At 55.3% G+C, this 6,787-nt stretch overlaps 1 long non-coding RNA gene across 1 annotated transcript; it reads right to left on the bottom strand.

The window, feature by feature from the left end:
* Positions 1 to 680: 680 nt before the first annotated feature.
* LOC148126501 (uncharacterized) lies at positions 681 to 5,568 on the bottom strand. The gene is made up of 3 exons (XR_015742641.1): positions 5,548 to 5,568; positions 2,830 to 3,078; positions 681 to 826 (listed from the first exon to the last, which is right to left on the bottom strand). It is a non-coding gene; the product is annotated as an uncharacterized LOC148126501 (long non-coding RNA).
* Positions 5,569 to 6,787: the final 1,219 nt, after the last annotated feature.

The raw sequence follows: 6,787 nt of genomic DNA, 5'->3' as shown, positions 1-6,787 counted from the left end.
CTAAAATGCAATGCCTGTGTGCACCCGGTGCATGCGCCCTGCCCCTGTGCATGCATGCATGACCCCCCGTGCACATGCCCCACCACCAACATGCATGTGCAACCCCTGCACATGCAACACCACCCCTCTGCATGGCAGAGACCCAAAGACTAGCAGAGCTGAGCTGGGGCAACGGCTCACGTGCCCAAAGAGAGGGCTCTGCGTGCCACCTACGGTTCACCATCACGCACATGGGGTCTCCTGCTTGGGCAGGGGGTTGGACTAGATTACAGGGGTCTCCAACCTTGGCAACTGTAAGCCGGGTGGACTTCAACTCCCAGAATTCCCCAGCCAGCTTAAAATTGCCAAGGTTGTAACACATGTTACTGTACTATTGTTATTGGATTATAACTGTATTATTTAATCATTAGAATCTTCATAATGTTTATGTATTAGAGGAGAAGCTTGAAACCATTATTTGATATATTCAGTATATATAACTATATATAATATGTTTCCATGTGTTACTTATTTATTAATATGTTATCTATAAGACAAGGAATACTTGCCAATTATTAGTTATTATTGTTTATTATGAACTATCAAACCTATTATCAAATGTAATAGAAGGAAATGTGTTTACTGTCCTATTAGTATGTTTACTATTTTTTATTTCTGTATACTTGCAGGTTTATATCTTTTTTAATCCATTGCAAATAAAGTTCGTTTTAAAACTCAAAAAAGGTAAAGTTGCCAAGGTTGGAGAGCCCTTGACGGGAAGACTTCCAGCTTGGTTATTCTCTTGTGTTTGTATTTGTGAGGTTCTCAATTAATCTGGCCAGTGACCCTGGAGAGGTGATTGAAAGTAAAATTAATTTTGTCCCAGAACTATTGCTCCTAGGAATAATTAAAAGAACTATAACAGAAAGATAAAATATCTTATATCACACGTAATAACAGCAGCCAGAATTTCCTATGCCCAGTGCTGGAGGAAAAACGCCGAACCTCCCGAAAGTTTAATCATTAAAAAAATCTTTGCGTGCCTGGAAATGGATAAATAAACTATGGAACTAAAAGAGAAAACTGACATGGAATACAATGCAATATGGGAAACAGGGCAGATTTGGATTGACAAAAGACATAAGAGTAGAAAATGTAAATAATGTATAGAAATAGTTATGAGGGTACGGAAGTAGCGTGCATTGAAAGATTGGATAGGATGTATAAATGTCTATATCTATCTATATCTATCTATCTATCTATCTATCTATCTATCTATCTATCTATCTATCTATCTATCTATCTATCTATCTATCTATCTCCCTACCTCCCTACCTCCCTCTCTCTCTCTCTCTCTCCCTCCCTCCCTACCTACCTACCTATCTATCTATCTTGTCACAATATTCTTCAACTAGTAGTGGTATTATGTATAAACGGAAAAACCCAATAAAGTGTTGGAAAAAAGAAAAGAAAAAGAAAGTAGCAGCCCTTGCAGCCACTCTCTTAACATGCGCAGAGGCCCCTCAACTCAAAGGTCCCAGGAGCCCCCGCTCTGCCCTACAGAAAGCAACTGGTTTGCAAGAAGGAGGCCGAGACGTGGAGCAGCCCCGGTGGCTTCTCTCTGGATCCGAGCCCGCCTGGCCATGAACTGTGCATCCACCCCAAGTGTGTGCGTGCATGGGGGTGGGGAGGGGGGGGCAGGCAGGCCGCATCTTTGTTCCAGTGCCTGGAAGGAAAGGGGCCCCGTGGGGACCAGCGACAAGGATCAGACACTCCAATTTGCATAATGGAGTAACTTTCCCACCCTGCACAGCCGAGATAAAGGGGACAGGTCCCTCCTGGCCAATCAGGGGCTCCACTGCCCCCCCGCCCCTCCCGGGAGCGGTTATGACAAATAAGATTAATGTTCCCTCCGCCACCTCGCCTGGCCTGCACAAAGGCCTCTGTACCAGGGATGGCCGCTGATGGCACCCATGGGCAGGAGAGCCAGCTGGGCTGTGGGGGAGCCTGCGCACACCGACGCACCAACACAAAACGCCTGGTGCCTTCCATGCACCCCCTTCCTGGCTCTGGAGGCTGTGGGAGACAAGGGCTGCCTCCGCAAGGGCCCCTTGGCCAAAGTGGGGGTGTCTGTCTGCCTGTCCGTCTCTCCTTTAGGCCAGGGGTCTCCAACCTTGGTCACTTTAAGCCTGGAGGACTTCAACTCCCAAAGCTGGCTGGGGAATTCTGGGAGTTGAAGTCCTCCAGGCTTAAAGTGGCCAACGTTGGAGACCCTTGCTTTAGGCCCCATGTGTGTGTGTGTGTGTATGTGTGTGTGTGTGTGTGTCCAGCCTTGGCCCCTTTAAGACCGGTGGCTGGGGAATTCTGGGAGTTGAAGTCCACAGGTCTTCAAGAGGCCGAGGTTGCACCCCGCTCTGCCCTAGAGAGGAAGAGGAAAGGGGTGTAAGTGGGGGTATCCTCTGCAGGAGCAGCTGGTCTTTTCCGGATGTTTCTATCTACTGTCTACCTGCTTCCACCAATGGAAGGGAAGAGCCAGGCCAGGGGGCCGGAGGGAACTACGGGGTCCAGTTTTGGTTGCCCCGATACAGAAAAGATGTTGAGACTCTAGGAAAAGGGCAGAGAAGAGCAACCAGGATGATGAGGGGATTGGAGGCTGAAACATACGATGGACGGTTGCAGGAACTGGGCCTGGCTAGTCTGATGAAAAGAAGGGCCGTGTGTGTGTGTGTGTGTGTGTGTGACATGATAGCAATATTGCAACATTTGAGGGGCTGCCCCAAAGAGGAAGGGGGTCCACTTGTTCTCCAGAGCCCCTGAAGGCAGGAGAAGCAGCGACGGATGGAAACTCACCAAGGAGCGAAGCAACCTGGAATTAAAGCAGAAACTTCCTAACAGGGAGGACAATTAACCAGCGGAACTGCCTGCCACCAGAAGCTGTGGATGCTCCATCCCTGGAGGTTTTCAAGAAGAGACCGGACAGCCACTTGCCTGGCATGGTGTAGGGCCTTCTGCCTTGGGTAGGGGGCTGGACTAGAAGACCTCCAAGGTCCCTTCCAGCTCCATTCTAATTATTCTGGAATCGGAAACCTCTTCTGTGGGCTGGGCTGCGCGGAGAAGAAAATGACCCAATCTCTGACTCACAGAGACAAAGACTCGCTTTTATTTTATTCACCCAATTTTAAAACCGCCCGTCTCCCTCACTGATGGTGTAAAAGTAAAATACTGAAAACACGAAGACATTTTAAAAACAGGCAAGTGATACGAGACCTGAAGGGAAAGGCAGGGCGAGGGTCCCCCCAAGGAAGCCAGCAGAGCCGCCTCTTGGTGCCTTTTTGAGCGGGGGGGGAGAATGTTCCCCGGGCGGGGGGCAATGTCAGAGGCACCCTCCCCCCCCAGCCGCTCTTTGGCTGCCTGACCAGGTGTAGTGGGATAAAGGCCTTTCCGTAGGTAGGTAACCCCGGGCAATGGGGGGGCTTTAGGTCATAACCAACAGCCTGAATTGGATGGGCAGGGTCTCCCGCTTGATGGGCAGGGGGCTGGACTAGAAGACCTCCAGGGTCCCTTCCAGCTCTTTTAGTCTGTAATTCTAAAGGAAGAAAATGGACCCGGAAGCCAACTGGCACCAAAGCAGCTTGCGCTACAAAGGGGTTGCAGGCGCCGCTGTTCTTTGGGTGCACAAGGCAGGTCCTGCCCCTCCTTCTATTGGATGAGGTTACCTGGTCAGGTCACGAAACGTCTGCCGGAAAAAAAAAGGCAACCGAGCTCAGAGAGCGCCAAGGACCCCTCGTCCTAAACAGGCCCAGGTCCCTGCCCCCACAGGACGGGCCTCTCTCCGACGCCCACTCCCACACCAAGGGGCAGGAAAAGAGGGTGATAGGCGCCTCGACCCCCTTCGCTCCTTTAGGTAAGAGGGGAGCCTGCGCTGCCCACCTGGAACGCGGAGGCTTTGGGTTGCTCAGAGCAGAACAGATGGACGAGACCATCAGAAGGCCTGGGGCGGGGGAGAGAACAAGAAAAGCAAAGGAGGCCCCTGGCTGGACTTGGTGGGGGTCCTTGGTCCCCTCTGAGCTTGGCGGTTTTCCTGCAGACATTTCATGACCCAGCTAGGGAACACCATCCGTGCTGAAAATGAGGGGAGGAGGAGGAGAACCGTGGCGTCTTTGGATGCTTCCCCCTCCCCCCCCCTCATGTTGCATCAGTCCTGCATCCCTTGGAGGGGGAGGGGGCTGCTCTGGGGCATCCTTCAGGCCAGGAAGGGGGCGCGTCCCCCCCTTGGTGGGACGGGGGTTCAGCCCAAGGGCTTCAAGCTGCCCGTAGTGGACTTGGGGTCCACTGCTTCTGGGGAGGGGGGAGGGGGGTCCTGCAGAAGCTGCCAGGGCCCCCAGGATGGTCCCCATTGCAACACCACCCTCCAAAGGGCCTTTTCACACCTTTTCCTCGCTCCTCCTCCCCCAGGAGGGGAAAGCTGGGGGGAGGCTGTTCCTAGGGGGTTATGTTGCCCCCCCACCCACTTTGCTCCGGCCTCCCAGCTCAGCTGCCCTTCGCCAGTCCCAACGCTTTAATCCCCCCCCCACCCAAAGTCAGGGCTTAGGGGCTGGGGGGGGAGGGCTCCTGGCATCTGCTGGGGAGGAGGGGGAGGGGGAGGGGTGTTTCCAATGGAATGGGAGGGGATAACCAGGGGGTCTCCCACCCCAGCCCTGCCCACACCTGACCCTCCTTAACAGGGCAGCCCGAACGGCTCTTTAGGGTTGAAGTGGGGGTCCTCTGGGTCCCTCCCCTCCCGTCTTGGCCATTTCAGAGTCTGGGTCTCTGCCACGCTCCGGGGCGCCTCTCTTGGCGGGACAAGAGCCGCCGAGGGGGAGGGGGAGGGGGGAGGAGCGGGGGGGCTGCCGAATTGGTCCCAGCTGCCCCTCTTCACAAAGCCCCGGAGCCCCCCTCCCCGGGGTTCAGGCCGATCAACTTCAGTTGCACGAGCGGACAATAACCTCAATCAGCTATTCAGGCCAGCCCCCCCCCCCCGCCCCCAGCCGAGAGGGGAACGTCAAGCCCACCCGCGCCACCCCTCCTCCTTCGGGGCCAGGCACCGCGCCCCGCCCGGCCGGGGGCTTCGCAAGACCCGCCACTCGGCCGCTTTCCAGGGTCCTGCTGCTCTCTTGAGGGGGACGGGACGGGGGCAGCGACCCCCAACTGCGCGGAGGCTGGAGGTCTCCGCGACCCCCGAGGCGGGCGATGACCGATCCGACGAAGCCCGCCGAGGGTGGACTCGGGCCGCCACCGTGGGGTGGGGGTGGGGGTGGACCGTGGGACCCCCGTTGTGTCGCCTGGGCGGCGGCTGCTGCTGCTGCTGGGGGGGAGGGGTCCTGGCCGCGGCTTCTGGGCTTCCCGGGCAAACCGCGAGAGTGGAAATTAAATGCTAATGAACTTCTTTGATTTCGCAGCCGCCGCGAGCTCCGTGTTGCGGCGCCTCCTCGGCTATTATTATGCAAATGGGCGCGGGGCCCGCCCCCTCCCCCATTTAGCCGAAATGAGCTCTTCTTGGCAACATTCGGAGTCAATTACGGCACTTACCTGCTTAATGATCGCAGCCCGGGGAGGGGAGGGGAGAGGAGGGGCCACCTCGGCTGGGGAGGGGGCGGCGGCGGCAGCGGGATAAGCTGGCTCCATGCTTGGGCTGTGGGAGGGGGGAGGGGAGCCCTGAACTTGGGGTGAATTGGGGGGCCGTGGCCTCCTGCCCCTCCTCTTTGCCCTTTGTTGGTCTTGTTGGTCTACTCATTAATTGATCTGGCTTTTAATTAGCCGTCCTTCTCTCCCCGAGGGCCCTGGGAAGATCCTACCAATTGGGAAGGTGAAATAAAAGGACCAAAAAACATTTAAAGCCGCCCCAAAGAGCCCAGAAGCTGCCCAAGGGGCCTGCCTGTCCCCCCCCCCCCCACATGAGAACAGGGGTGGGGAGGGACTTGCCTTCCGGTAGGTCGGTTGTGCGGCTCCGACCCCTTCCCAGCTTCTTATGTGGGCGACTGAGTGACCTAGAAGAGGGGCCTTCAGACTTGGCCACTTTAGGACCTGTAGACTTCAACTCCCAGAATTCCTCCTCCTCCAGTCATGTTAGCTCAGGAATTCTGGGAGTTGAAGTCCACCAGCCTTAAAGTGGCCAAGGTTGGAGACCCTTGGCCTTAGTGACCCCCTCTCTCCTTCCGGGGATGCTGGGCAGGGGTGCCCCTTCAAGCCACGCCCCTTTCCCCATGCGTTATGCGTGCAAAACCCCTTCAGAGAGGCGGAGCTTCGTTGCAATTGCCCTGTTGGCTGCTTTGAACCCGCCCCCTGCAGAGCCCCCAGCTGTCTCTTAGGGGGTCAAATTGAATTTGGCTGCATTCACACAACACACTTAAACGGGGCTGGGAAAGAGCGGGGCTTACGATGTCCAGGTCAAGGGTCTCCCAACTTGGCAAGTTTAAGACTTGTGGGCTTCAACTCCCAGAATTCCCCAGCTAACATGACCGGAGGAGGAGGAGGAATTCTGGGAGGTGAAGTCCGCCAGGCTTAAAGTGGCCAAAATTGGAGAGCCCTGCTGTAGCGCCCTGCTCCACAACTGTGGCCAAAAAAGCTGGGTGCGACTCCCCGACCTCTTGCCCTGCTTGGCAGTGGACATTCTGTCCCCAACCGTGGTCGTAAGCTGAGGACTTAACTCTATAAGACGGGTGAGCTAAACTTGCCAACTTTGAAGCTTGGTTAGTTTTCAGGTTGCTTTAGTTTGAGGTGTGAACTCGGCCCCTTCGAGAGAGACACACGCGGCAGGAAAAGACCACAG

Source organism: Pseudonaja textilis, chromosome 3, assembly GCF_049901715.1.
Source record: "Pseudonaja textilis isolate UNSWEBS1 chromosome 3, rPseTex1.2, whole genome shotgun sequence".
Lineage (NCBI taxonomy): Eukaryota > Metazoa > Chordata > Lepidosauria > Squamata > Elapidae > Pseudonaja > Pseudonaja textilis.
The sequence above is the reverse complement of the archived record's forward strand: the minus strand, read 5'-3'. Positions and strand labels throughout refer to the sequence as shown.